The sequence below is a fragment of the Gorilla gorilla genome, chromosome 10, assembly GCF_029281585.2.
Source record: "Gorilla gorilla gorilla isolate KB3781 chromosome 10, NHGRI_mGorGor1-v2.1_pri, whole genome shotgun sequence".
Taxonomy (NCBI): Eukaryota; Metazoa; Chordata; class Mammalia; order Primates; family Hominidae; genus Gorilla; species Gorilla gorilla.
Window position 1 is genome coordinate 44,660,590 of NC_073234.2, and position 10,808 is coordinate 44,671,397.

Here is a 10,808-nt window from a genome sequence, read left to right on the forward strand (position 1 = left end):
GCCTATAATCCCAGCTATGCGGGAGGCTAAGGCAGAAGAATCGCTTGAACGTGAGAGGCGGAGGTTGTAGCAAGCTGAGATCGTGCCACTGCACTCCAGCCTGGACAACAAGAGCGAAACTCCGTCTCAAAAAAAGAGAACACACGCAGAAAAGGTCATCCTGTGCTTGAAGTAGGACACTTTTTTAAAAAATTTATTATTATTTTTTTAATTGAGACAAGATTTGAATCTATTGTCCAGCCTGAAGGGCAGTGTCATGATCTCGGCTCCCTGCAACCTCCAGAAGGACACTTTACTTTAGAGATGGAAGCAAAACAAGATTTCACAAGTTAGATACTACATGGGAGTTAGATATTAATTTCCAGGTTGTAGTACCCAACAAACCTGCAAACGAAAAGCTTAAGCGATCTGAGTTCCTTTGCTGTAAAATATATTTCTGTCATGGATCTGGCACCTAATTCATTCATTCAACAAATATATATTGAGCGGGCAGGCACAGTGACTCAAGCCTGTAATCCCAGCACTTTGGGAGGCCGAGATGGATGGATCACTTGAACCCAGGAGGTGGAGACCAGCCTGAGCAACATGGCAAAACCCCATCTCTACAAAATACTTTTTTTAATTAGCTGGGTGTGGTAGTGCACACCTGTAGTATCAGCTACTTGGGAGACTGAGGTGGGAGGATCACCTGAGCCTGGGGAGATCAAGGCTGCAGTGAGCCATAATCACATCACTACACTCCAGGCTGAGCAACAGAGGATGTGTCTCAAAAAAAAGTATACGTGTGTGTGTGTGTGTGTGTGTGTGTATGTATATTCTTTTTGTGTGTGTATACACACAGATACAGAGCAAGAGAGAGAGAGTGCGAGCGCCAGAATCAAGTTTAAAAGCCCTTCCCTTAGACTTTCATCTCCTTCCCTCTTCCTATGCCTTCTCTTTGTTCCCTTTGGCTTTTATCCTCTCCTGCCTCATACCAGATCTTGTTCTCCCTGTTATCCTGTCTTCTTAAACCACTCCTCTCTTTCCACTGGCTTCTTTTCTCACCCATCAAACATGATAAAACATCCCATTCCTAAACAAGCAACAAAAAAAATCCCTTTCCTCAACTGCTAAATATAAACTATATTAAATTATATTTCTACTCCTCCATCTGTCCCTTTCAGTCTCAGCTAATGGTGTCGCATTTCACCCAGTCTCCCAAACTAGAAACCTCCTTATCTGATTCCTTTTCTAACTGGTCTTCAAAGTTAGAAATACATCAAAATTCTGGGTTAGCTTTATCTGTCCACTCCTACTGCCACTGCTTTAGTTCTGGGTCTAATCTCTTGCCTAAACTACCATGACTGGTTTGTCCATAGTTTTTCTCCATTACAGCTAAATTATTAATATATTTAACAAACATTTTTGAGCATCTACTATGTGCCAGGGACTCAGAATAGTGAGAAAAGCATGACGGCAGTGGTCTCACTCAAGAAATGTGTCCACCAGGCCAGGTACAGTGACTCATGCCTGTAATCCCAGCATCACCATATACCACATCTGGCTAATTTTTTATTTTTTGTAGTGACAGGCTCTCCCTATGTTGTCCAGGCTGGTCTCAAACTCCTGGGCTCAAGCAAACCTCCCATCTTGGCCCCCCAAGTACTGGGATCACAGGAATGAGCCACCCTGCCCACTCAATGGTCTTATTTTCTATAATATAAACTTCAGACGTAAACATAAGATAAGGTGATGTTTGGGGTAGAACAGTGGTCCTCAATGTTTTTGGCACCAGAAATGGGTTTTGTGCAAGACAAGTTTTTCCATGGTGAGGGAATAGTTTTGGAATGAAACCGTTCCATCAAGCATTAGATTCTCGTAGTGGCCAGGCGCAGTGGTTCACGCGTCATCTTAGCACTTTGGGAGGCCAAGGCTGGTGGATCACCTGAGGTTGGGAGTTCAAGACCAGCCTGGCCAACATCACAAAACCCCATCTCTACTAAAAATACAAAAATTAGCCGGGCACAGCAGGGCGCGGTGGCTTATGCCTGTAATCCCAGCACTTTGGGAGGCCGAGGCAGGCAGATCACGAAGTAGAGGTGATCGAGACCATCCTGGCTAACACAGTGAAACCCCATCTCTACTAAAAATACAAAAATTAGCCAGACATGGTGGCAGGCACCTGTAGTCCCAGCTACTAGGGAGGCTGAGGAAGGAGAATGGCGTCAACCTGGGAGGCGGAGCTTGCAGTGAGCTGAGATCGCACCACCGCACTCCAGCCTGGTGATAGAGCGAGACTCCGTCTAAAAAAGATAAATAAATAATTAGCCGGGCATGGTGGCAAGCACCTGTAATCCCAGCTACTCAGGAGGCTGATGCAGGAGAATCGCTTGAACCCAGGAGGCGGAGGTTGCAGTGAGCCAAGATCTCGCCACTGCACTCCACCCTGGGTGACAGAGATCCTGTATCAAAAAAAAAAAAAAAAAAGATTCTCATAAGGCGAGCACAACCTAGATCCCTCGAATGTGCAGTTCACAATAGGGTTCGCACTCCTATGAGAATCTAATGCCATCACTGATCTGACAGGAGGTAGACCTCAGGCAGTAATGCTGGCTCACGGAGCACTCATCTCTTGCTGTGTGGCTGCTTTCCTAATAGGCCATGGACCAGTACCTATCCACAGCCTGGGGACTGCCACAGCCTGGAGGTTGGAGACGTGGGGTAGAAGATCTTTTTTTTTTTTTTGGAGACAGAGTCCTGCTCTGTTGCCCAGGCTGACAGTGCAATGGCACGATCTCAGCTCACTGCAACCTACACCTCCCAGGTTCAAGTAATTCTCCTGCCTTAGCCTCCCAAGTAGCTGGAACTACAGGCATGTACCACCATGCCCACCTAATTTTTTTTATTTTTTTTTTTGAGATGGAGTTTTACTCCTCTATCACCTAGGCTGGAGTGCAATCGTGTGATCTCGGCTCACTGCAACCTCTGCTGCCTGGGTCCAAGCAATTCTCCTCTCTCAGCCTCCTGAGTAGCTGGGATTCCAGGCACCTGCCACCGCACCCGGTTAATTTTTGTATTTTTAGTACAAGTGAGGTTTCACCATCTTGCACAGGCTGGTCTTGAACTCCTGACCTCATGATCCACCTGCCTTGCCCTCCCAAAGTGCTGGGATTACAGGCGTGAGCCACTGCGCCAGGCCTAATTTTTGTATTTTTAGGAAAGACAGGTTTTGCCATGTTGGCCAGGCTGTCTCAAACTCCTGACCTCAAGTGATCCACCCACCTCAGCCTCCCAAAGTCCCGGGTTTACAGGCATAAGCCACCGTGCCCAGCAGAAGGCCATTTATATTTTTATTTTTTATATTATTTACTTATTTTTTGAGACAGAGTCTCACTCTGTTGCCCAGGCTGGAGTGCAGTGGTGCAGTCTTGGCTCACTGCAACCTCCACCTCCCGGGTTCAAGTGACTCTCCTGCCTCAGCCTCCCGAGTAGCTGGGACTACAGGCACGGGCCACCACGCCCAGCTAATTTCTTGTATTTTTAGTAGAGATGGGGTTTCACCATGTTAGCCAGGATGGTCTCGATCTCCTGACCTTGTGATCCACCCGCCTCAGCCTCCCAAAGTGCTGGGATTACAGGCTTCAGCCACTGCGCCCGGCCACCATTTTAAAAATACTTCATTCAATGCATGTCATTTTTACAGGTAAATACCTTCTTACCTTTTTTTTTTGAGACAGACTCTCACTCTGTCGCCCAGGCTGGAGTACAGTGGTGCTATCTCGGCTCACTGCAACCTCCGCCTCCCGGGTTCAAGTGGTTCTCCTGCCTCTGCCTCCTGAGTAGCTGGGACTACAGGCACGCGCCACCACGCCTGGCTAATTTTTGTATTTTTAGTAGAGATGGGGTTTTACCATATTGGCCAGGCTGGTCTTGAACTCCTGACCTTGTGATCCACCCGCCTCGGTCTCCCAAAATGCTGGGATTACAGCGCCCAGCAGGTAAATAGCTTTTTTTTTTTTTTTTTTTGAGACGGAGTCTTGCTGCCGCCCAGGCTGGAGTGCAGTGGCGCGATCTTGGCTCACTGCAGGCTCTGCCCCCGGGGTTCACGCCATTCTCCCGCCTCAGCCTCCTGAGTAGCTGGGACTAGAGGCGCCCACCACCACGCCCGGCTAATTTTTTGTATTTTTAGTAGAGACGGGGTTTCACTGTGTTAGCCAGGATGGTCTCGATCTCCTGACCTTGTGATCTGCCCGCCTCGGCCTCCCAAAGTGCTGGGATTACAGGCGTGAGCCACCGCGCCCGGCTCGGTAAATAGCTTTTAAAAGGCTCTTCTTTCCTGTAAAGATGTTCATGTTGATGCTGGCCCAAGACACACGGGTAGCACCAAACCAAAACTCAGAATATGAGCTCCCCTGTCTTTTCTCTGCCATTGTAGTGTGTGTGGTTTACTCTGTTTCTAGCCATATCTTCTCAAGAAACTTTAAGAATCAAGTGATTCCTGGCCAAGAAACAAAAGCAAAATCATCTCATTCCCCAGTGGATTTGGAAGAAAACTTACAATAAAATCAGGTACTACTCCAACAGAAGACATTAGAGAAGAACTAAGGAATATAAGGAATTGCACATGAGATGGCACACATTTTTGCTGTATCAAGGTCACTATGATCTTCCCACATCAAGCTGAAAATATCTGGACGGTCGGCTATGTTTTCTTGGAAAATGTTTTTTCTCTTTGTTGATATGCTTTGCACTAGTAGGCTGGTTCAGTAATAAATATCTGAGACATTTTGTCTGAACAACAACCATAACAACAACAACAACAAAAAACCTCAGAATATGAGAAAACTCAGTCAGGCATGATGGCTCACTGCTGTAGCCCAAGCAACTCAAGAGGCTGAAGTAGGAAGATCACTTGAGCCCAGAAGGTCGAGGCTGCAGTGAGCCATGATCGTGCCCCTGTACTCTGGCTTGGGCGACAGAGAGATATTGTCTCAAAAATAACCAAATGAAAAAAAAAAAAGAAAAAGAAATGAGAAAACTACTCAGCACAAAATACACTACTCTTTTTAAAACTCTTTCCAAACCAAATGAATAGGCTATGTTTTTTGTTTTTGTTTTTGAGACAGAGTTGCGCTCTTGTTGCCCAGGCTAGAGTGCAATGGCATGATCTCGGCTCACTGCATCCTCCACCTCCTGGGTTCCAGCGATTCTCCTGCCTCAGCCGCCCAAGTAGCTGGGATTACAGGCGCACACTACCATGCCTGGTTAATTTTGTATTTTTAGTAAAGACGGGATTTTACCATGTTGACCAGGCTGGTCTCAAACTCCTGACCTCAGGTGATCCGCCCGCCTTGGCCTCCCAAAGTGATGGGATTACAGGTCTGAGCCACTGCCTCCGGCCCCAGCAGGCTATGCTTCTACATTGTTGAGAAGGTAATAATGGCCTCAGAGAATTTTTTTTTTTTTCAGAGACAGGGTCTGGCTACGTTGCCCAGGCAGGTTTTTGTTTTTCCTTTTTTCTTTTGTTTTTGAGAGGAAGTCTCGCTTTGTCGCCCAGGCTGGAGTGCAGTGGTGCCATCTTGGCTCACTGCAACCTCCACCTCCCAGGTTCAAGCGATTCTCCTGCCTCAGCCTCCCAAGTAGCTGGGATTACAGGTGCCTGCCACCACGCCCAGCTAATTTTTGTATTTTTAGTAGAGATAGGGTTTCACCATGTTGGCCAGGCTGGTCTCGAACTCCTGACTTCAGGTGATCTGCCCACCTTGGCCTCCCAAAGTGCTGGAATTACAGGCATGAGCCACCGCGCCCGGCCAGGTTTTTGTTTTTGTTTCTGTTTTTTGTTTTGTTTTGTTTTGAGACGGAGTCTCGCTCTGTCGCCCAGGCTGAAGTGCAGTGGCGTGATCTCGGCTCACTGCAAGCTCCGTCTCCTGGGTCTACACCATTCTCCTGCCTCAGCCTCCCGAGTAGTTGGGACTACAGGCGAAGCCACCACGCCTGGCTAATTTTTTGTATTTTTAGTAGAGACGGGGTTTTACCATGTTAGCCAGGATGGTCTCAATCTCCTGACCTCGTGATCCACCCGCCTTGGCCTCCCAAAGTGCTGGGATTACAGGCATGAGCCACCACACCTGGCCTGTTTCTGTTTTGAGACAGAGTCTCACTCTGTCATTCCAGCTGGAGTGCAGTGGCGAGTGCAGTGGTGCATTCTTGGCTCACTGCAACCTCTGCCTCCTGGGTGCAAGCCATTCTCCTGCCTCAGCCTCCCAAATAGCTGGGACTGCAGGCATGTAACACCACACCCAGCTAATTTTTGTATTTTTAGTAAATATGAGGTTTCACCATGTTGGCCAGGCTGGTCTTGACTCCTGACCTCAGATGATCTACCTGCCTCAGCCTCCCAAAGTGCTGGGATTACAGGCGTGAATCACTGCTCATGGCCACTCAGGCAGGTTTTGAACTCCTGGCCTCAAGACATCCTCCCACCTTGGCCTCCCAAAATGTTGGCATTACAGGCATGAGCCACCATGCTTGGCCTAAAACATAAGTAATTTTAAAAATGATTTTATTTGCCGGGCGCAGTGGCTCACGTCTGTAATCCCAGCACTTTGGGAGGCCGAGGCAGGCAGATCACCTGAGGTCAGGAGTTCAAGATCAGCCTGGTGAACATGGTGAAACCCCGTCTCTACTAAAAAGAGATCGTGCCACTGCATTCCAGCCTGGGTGACAGAGTGAGACTCCAATTAAAAAAAAAAAAAATTATTTTTTCAAAGACAGGGTCTCCCTACGTTGCCCAGGCTGGACTTGAACTCTTGGGCTTAAGCAATCCTCCCACCTCAGCCTCTCAAGTAGCTGGGACTACAAGTGGCTACTAGTAATGTTTATATTAAGCTGGGTCATAATATCTCTTTTAAGGTTTATGGCCAATTTTTTTTTTTTTTTTTTTTTTTGAGACAGAGTCTCGTCACCCAGGCTGGAGTGCAGTGGGGAGATCTCGGTTCACTGCCACCTCCACCTCACAGGTTCTGCCACAGCCTCCCAAGTAGCTGGGATTACAAGCACCCACCACCAAGCCTGGCTAATTTTTGTATTTTTAGTAGAGACGGGGTTTCACCATCTTGGCCAGGCTGGTATTGAACTCCTGACCTCATGATCCACCCATCTCAGCCTCCCAAAGTGCTGGGATTACAGGCGTGAGCCACGCGTGCCCCGCCTTTTTTTTTTTTTTTTTTTTTTTTTTTGAGATGGAGTTTCGCTCTTGTCACCCAGGCTGGAGTGCAATGGCATGATCTCGGCTCACTGCAACCTCTGCCTCCCAGGTTCAAGCAATTCTTCTGCCTCAGCCTCCCAAGTAGCTGGGATTACAGGCACCTGCCACCACGCCCAGCTAATTTTTGTATTTTTAGTAGAGATGGGGTTTTGCCATGTTGGCCAGGCTGGTCTTGAGCTCCTGACCTCAGGTGATCCACCTGCCTTGGCCTCCCAAAGTGCTGGGATTACAGGCATGAGACATCGCGCCCGGCCCAATTTTTATTCCCTATACCCAGGAGACTTCTTTTTTTGAGACAGAGTTTCGCTCTTGTCGCCCAGGCTGGAGTGCAATGGCATGATCTCGGCTCACTGCAACCTCCACCTCCCGGGTTCAAGCAATTCTCCTGCCTCAGCCTCCCTGGTAGCTGGGATTACAGGCATGCGCCACCACGCCCGGCTAATTTTGTGTTTTTTAGTAGAGATGGGGTTTCTCCATGTTGGTCAGGCTGGTCTCGAACTCCCAACCTCAGGTGATTCGCCCGCCTCAGCCTCCCAAAATGCTGGGATTACAGGCGTGAGCCACCGCGCCCGGCCTCCAGGAGACATTTTTACCATTTTGCACCCTTTCCCTTTGACTTCCTAATACAAATTAACAACTTCTAAGTTGTTATCTTATTAGAAAGCCCCCTTATAAAACAGGATTGTTCTCACCTTCAATTAACAATTTTTTTAATTGCTCAAGTCAGTCTATAAAGTTCTCTTTTGCGATTTGTGACTCTGGACATATATTTAAATTCAGTCCTTACAGGAGGATCAATTGAACCCAGAAGTCAAGACTGCAGTGACCTGTGATACCACTACTGCACTCCAGCCTGAGTTAGAGTGAGACCCTGTCTCAAAAACATAAAAAAAAAAAAAATTTTAGCCTGACATTCAGTGCCACCATTATTTGGTTGTGACCTATTTTTTTTATTTTTATTTATTTTTTAACACAGAGTCTCACTGTCACCAAGCTGGAGTACAGTGGTACAATCTAGACTCGCTGCAACCTGCGTCTTCCGGGTTCAAGAGATTCTCCCACCTAAGACTCCTGAGTACCTGGGATTATAGGCACACCATGCCCAGCTAATTTTTGTATTTTTAATAGAGATGCGGTTTCACCACGTTGGCCAGGCTGGTTTCGAACTCCTGGCCTCAAGTGATCTGCCTGCATCAGCCTCTCAAAGTGCTGGATTACAGGCATGCGCCACCGCGCCCGGCCATGACCTACCTTCTTGAACGTATCTTGAATTACTCCCTTACACTCTGGACTACTTAGGCTAGAGACCGGCAAACTACAGCCTGCATACCAAATCCAGCCCCCCTGTCAGTTTTCGTCTGATGTAACAGTTACAGTTTTCACTTTATTTAATTAATTTATTTAGAGACGCAGTCTCGCTCTGTCGCCCAGGTTGGAGTGCAGTGGCGCGATCTCGGTTCACTACAACCTCAGCCTCCCCAGTTCAAGCAATTCTCCTGCCTCGACCTCCAGAGCAGCTGGGACTACAGGCACGCCACCATGCCCAGCTAATTTTTGTATTTTTAGTAGAGACGGGGTTTCACCATGTTGGCCAGGATGGTCTCTCTCTTGACCTCGTGATCCGCCTGCCTTGGCCTCCCAATGTGTTGGGATTACAGGCGTGAGCCCTGGCGCCCTGCTTAATTTTTTTTTTTTTTTTTTTTTTGAGACAAAGTCTCCCTCTGTTGCCCAGGCTGGAGTGCAATGGCAGTTTCTTGGCTCACTGCAACCTCCACCTCCCGGGTTCAGGTGATTCTCCTGTCTCAGCCATAGTAGTAGCTAGGATTACAGGCGCCCACCCCCCCCCCCCCCCCCCACACCCCCATACAGAGTCTTGCTCTGTCACCCAGGCTGGAGTGCAGTGGCAGGATCGGCTCACTGCAACCTCCGCCTCCCGGGTTCAAGCAATTCTCCTGCCTCAACCTCCCGGGTAGCTGGGATTACCAGCGCCTGCCACCATACCCGGCTAATTTTTGTATTTTTAGTAGAGATGGGGTTTCACCATGTTGGCCAGTCTGGTCTTGAACTCCTGACCTCGTGATCCGCCCGCCTCGGCCTCCCAAAGTATTGGGATTACAAGCGTCAGCTACTGCGCCTGGCCAAATATTTTGTATTTTTAGTAGAGACGGGGGTTTCACCATGTTGGCCAAGCTGGTCTTGAACTCCTGATCTCCAGTAATCCACTGGCCTCGGCCTCCCAAAGTGTTGGGATTACAGGCGTGAACCACTGCGCCAAGTCAACTTCCTTTTTTTTTTTTTTTTTTTGAGACCCAGTCTCGCTCTGTCGCCCAGGCTGAAGTGCAGTGGCGCGATCTCGGCTCACTGCAACCTCTGCCTCCTGGGTTCAAGCGATTCTCCTGTCTCGCTCTCCCGAGTAGCTGGGACTAGAGGCGTGTGCCACCACACCCGGCTGATTTTTTTTATTTTTAGTAGAGACGGGGTTTCACCATGTTAGCCAGGATAGTCTCAATCTCCTGACCTCCTGATCCGCCCGCCTCTGCCTCCGAAAGTGCTGGGATTACAGGCGTGAGCCACCGCGCCCGGCCCCTTCCCTTTTTTTTTTTTTTTTTTTTTTGACACAGGGTCTCACTCTGTCGCCCAGGTTGGAGTGCTCACTGCAACCTCCGCCTCCCGGGTTCGGGGTTCGAGCTATCCTCCCGCCTCATACTAGCTAGTATTTGGCATTACAGGCAAGTGCCACCACGCCCTGCTAATTAGTATTTTTAGTAGAGATGGGGTTTCACCATGTTGGGTGGGCTGGTCCTGAACTCCTGACCTCAGGTGATCCGCCCACCGAACTTCCCAAAGTACTGGGATTATAGGCGTGAGCCACGGGCGCCCCGCCCAATTTCCCTTTTTAATGGCATTTGAGCTAGGGTCCAGGTTTTGTAGCTCCCACTACCTGTCCTGCACAACACAGACACTAAATACCTTATTGCTTATTATGAAGCCCCGTTCTTCAGAAAGGTTTTATAGCACATTCGTTAAACCTCCTTCCTGTTCAAAATGCAGCGCACTATTTTTCCCCAATCCACCGTTAAGCGGCTTCTTCTTAAGCAGGACTGTTTTGGGTCTCTTGGTTGCTATCCCCTACTACACCCTACTAATATGTTGCACAAAGCGACGGGGAACCCCTTCTCCCCCAAACGATGTGCGTGGAAACACACAATGTCCTACTCTCTCCATTCCCAGAAACCTAGACTCTCCCCTCAAATACCCTTCTTGGCTCATCTACAGCACTAAGGTCTCAAGGTAGGGGCAAAAGCCCGCCCCAATTGGCAAACGCTCCTCCTCCGCCAAGAACCTCGAATTTCCGCTGTCCCTGGACAGAGCCTCCAACCTTCAGAAAAATGGCGAGGTGGACCCAGGCCCTTGATTCTGAAGTGAGCCCTTTTCCACAGCACAGGCTTTTCACAGGTTTTTGTGGTGGAATGATGACTCAGTGAGCTGATTTACTCCCTCAAGAGTAACCAACGCGCCATTTCAGTTCTCCAGGATCCCGACTCCGTGTCCCTCCGCCTCG